Source organism: Tenrec ecaudatus, chromosome 1, assembly GCF_050624435.1.
Source record: "Tenrec ecaudatus isolate mTenEca1 chromosome 1, mTenEca1.hap1, whole genome shotgun sequence".
Lineage (NCBI taxonomy): Eukaryota > Metazoa > Chordata > Mammalia > Afrosoricida > Tenrecidae > Tenrec > Tenrec ecaudatus.
This window is the reverse complement of record NC_134530.1, coordinates 109,313,812-109,317,819: the sequence shown is the minus strand read 5'-3', so window position 1 is coordinate 109,317,819 and position 4,008 is coordinate 109,313,812. Positions and strand designations below refer to the sequence as shown.

At 35.8% G+C, this 4,008-nt stretch overlaps 1 non-coding gene across 1 annotated transcript; it reads right to left on the bottom strand.

Moving 5' to 3' along the window:
- Positions 1-3,145: 3,145 nt before the first annotated feature.
- Positions 3,146-3,206, bottom strand: LOC142438306 (U7 small nuclear RNA). The gene has a single exon (XR_012782707.1). It is a non-coding gene; the product is annotated as a U7 small nuclear RNA (small nuclear RNA).
- Between the last annotated feature and the right edge of the window lie 802 nt (positions 3,207-4,008).

The window sequence follows — 4,008 nt, the reverse complement described above, 5'->3', positions numbered from 1 at the left end:
AGTTTGAACATTACTTTCTCCAATTATCTTTTATCTAAAGTTAATGGACAAGATAAAATCTGCTGAGCTAAACTGAGGATTGAAGTTTGAATATGTTCCTTTCTAATAGGTGCACTAAGATGTTTGCTGTAAATGTTGAGCTGAAGGCTAGATTCAACTGAAAACAAAGAATTGTAACATTTGAATAATATTTTAGTTTCTTAATCTAGAAAATTAATTGTGTTTCAAATATTCATTTGGTGGACACAAAGTAATGCATGTAAAGCTGCCATGGAAAGTTTCTTGTAGACAATTGACAGAACCATAGAGCTGGCTCCGGCTTATGATAAACCCATGTACAACAGATTGAAATGTCCGGTCCTGTGTTACTATATTTTGAGTGCCCTCCAATCTTGATGATCTGCAGTAAATGGGCACTATTCTGTTTTAATAGGGTTGTCATTGTCTAATTTTGGAAATAGATTGCTAGGCATCTATCTATCTATCATCTATCTATCTATCTATCTATCTATCTATCTATCTATCTATCTATCTATCTATCTAGTCTGAATGCTATGTTGAAACCCATCTGCTTCAGTGACCCTGGCAGTATTTGAAATACTAGTGATAAACATCAAAAATCAGCAACACACTAGCCCTCACAGAGTAACAAACTGATAGATAGGTGGGAAACACTCAGTAATAGTAAGTAAAAATGGGTGTGGTAGTTACACAATCTAGAGTCAATGTGGAACTTGAGAGGAGTAAGAGTGAAGGGGTGGAGTCTAATCTGTCAATCAGATCATAGCCAATGAGGCCTCTGGCATGGCCTTCACCAGAGAATTCTGGGAACTATTTGTTTTTCTTCTTAGAGATGGGAGACACTTCCTTTCCTCACTCCCTTGGATACTCTAGACCTACAAGACTCAAGGCTCACTCCTGAGAGGTGCTCTACTGACAAGACACATGGCACTACGCTGATAGACCCCATGCCCTGGGAACTGGAGGAGCCACATAGAGACCCCTGCCAGCACTGAGTTGCTTACAATGCCACTGAATCTGCAACTTTGCACCATTGGCCTGTGTTCGTCCTGCATTTGGTGTCATTGCATGTTTTTTGTGAGTCTGAAGAGGACTTTATAGATTTGTATCAGCCATATGGGTTGATATCAGACTTATGGAATTACCTGGACTGGGCTGGGATGTTTTCTCAAGATACAATTGCTTTAGTATATAAATACCTCTTTCTTATTCACATATGAGTCTCCATGGACATGTTTCTCTAGTCTACCCAGACTAACACATTGGGTGTGACTTGAATCAAGGCGGAATGTCAGTGCAAACAATGAAAATGACTTAAGTGAAATAAAAGAGGTGAAAAATATAAGACATATTTAGAATCATTTAAGTATATTAGTTTGGTCTACATTGGAATTTAATATAGTGGAGAAATAAGGAACCGGATTATTAATCACGTTAAGGAAGATATCTGGACTTTATCATTGGGCAAAAGGGCATGGTAAGAGGTTTCAATATAAATATATATTCAAAGCAGCATTTTGCAAGCTTAATCCATCAGCTGAATATGTACAGCCTGCAACACTTTCATGATGATATTTATTTAACTCAGTCTTCAATTTTACTTCACACACTGATCTGATTATGCAGTGTTATAAAACTATTTAAATCAGTGTCTACTTATCATTCAGATGATATAATTAAGAACACTTGTGTTGAACATTTTATCTGAGTATTAAAAAATATTCTAACATCCACTAAAATCAGTTGTGCTCGTGGAAGAAATTTGGTGAAACATATACTTTGGCAATCGAATACTAACAACTAATGAACCCCACACACCTTTTGAACATCCAACAGAATACTCCTTTGAAATGCATTGCAAAGCTCCTGGCCACACTGAGCAGTGTCCTCATGTAAGATACTCAGTAGATAGGGTAGGGAAACCATGTAATTTGCAGTTGGATGAGCGATGATAGCGATGATGCCAATGAGTTCAAGAAGTTTAGAAACGACTATTACAAATGCTACCTTGGGACTTTAGTCAGTAATATGCCTCCAATATTCCATGTGTTTGTTTTTAATAATGACTTCTGCTTTGATAGAGTAGAGAGAAGATAATTGCATATTTGCTCTTTATAGCACGTTCCAGTGACATTGCAGGTATTCATGAGATGAAGCATTGTACATTAGAGTTAATCACAAATCCTGAGGGCTAATGCCTGTCATGGTCCTTGAAAGAGTTCAGCTCTTTGATTCAGTTACAATCTTAGTTACTTTGCAAAAACTCTAATGAAAGTGAGAAAGATGTGTTAATATTTAATAAGTCTGCTGATCGATTACTGTGTCTTCTAAAATGTTCATCTCTTTGACTGGTGGGAAATGAACTTCATTAGAATTTCTTGTTACCTTATAGTTCCTTGTTAACATTTCCACTTTTGGAGCTTTGAAAAAAATGCGTACTTTCAGTCCACAAATCTCTGCCAACCATAGTCTCCTGAACACATTTCCATATATGTTTTGGGGAAAAAATATCCATCTAAATCTCATTTTTGAAAGAAAATATGACCAGGTCTTTGTGATCTAAAATAAAATTCACGAGACAGTATTTTTATAATACCTAGAAAATAACCTGTAGATTTATTTAGTAAATGAAAGCTACTACAATAGTCTGACCACTCATCTGTGATTTTGTCCTACTGTGGTAGCTTTGCTGTTTTTGTGATGCTGGAAAATATGCCACCAGTGTTTCATGTGCCAACAGATTCATGTGTCAACAGATTCAGAGAGAATTCCAGATGAGGATAGACTAGGAAGAAGGACCTGATAAGGTCTAGAACAGAACGATGGCAAACATATGTATGTGCAAATATGTCTGATACAATTGATGTATGGAGATTCAAGGGCCTCAAATAAAATGATTTATTAACACCTCCCCAAATGCACAATTACTCTTTGATATAAAGCTCTCTCTTACATAAAAAATTAAAAGAATATAGGCTTTGGCCTGACAGCAGAATAAAATTTGACATAATGTTGGAAGAGGAGACCCTCAGGTTGGAAAGCACTTAAATTAGAAAGGTCCTTAGTGATGTGGATGGGGTAAGGACATTCAACTTTCTTTTTTTTTTTTTTTTTACTGGTGTGTGGGGGTTTTCTGAGAAAACCAGAAAACCTGCTAGACAAATTCTAAAAGAGCTGTAACACTTAGACATTCAACTTTCATGTGCTGATGTATCATGTCTTAAATGAGAAGTAATAGCTGTACATATCTATCAATAATCAAAACATAGTGCATACGAATATGAATACATGAAAATTATGCACAAAACACTAATGACAAAAGGTGAAAGCTCCCCAACTTCTGTAATTGACTAAATTTATAATGAAGACATCTTGATAACTGTGAGAAATGAATATGAAATCTGGAAAAAGAAGGATAACTATTTCAAAAATAAGGCTTTGATGATAGAAAGGATGATGGAGATTACATAATAGGATCTTCAGAGACCAATAAGTACTCATGGCAAACCCCATTACAAACAACTAAATCGTAACTATGTATATGGATTGTACCACAAGGAATACACAGGGATCAAACTCATTACATCTGCTGAAAGACTGATGGAAGAACTCCGCATCATCAGTCATATCCAGGCAAGTAGCTGACTGTGGAACAGATCATCAATTGCTCATTTATAACTTGAAGCTGAAGATGAAGAAGATTAACACAAGTGGACAAGAGCCCAAATATAAGCTTCCCAAATTTATTCTTAAGTATATCCAATCAGAATTTTGATTATTTTTTAGTACATTCAATCAGAATTTGATCACCTCAAGAATAGATTTGGCATATAGAGTATTAAATTAAAAGGCAGGATAAGTTGTGGGCGTCATCAAGGACAGCATACATGAAGAATGCCAATGGAAAATTAACATGACGGGAAAGAAAGACCAAACACCCAAATTGGTGTCAGAACATACTCTGAACTTTTTCTTGAATGAATAGTA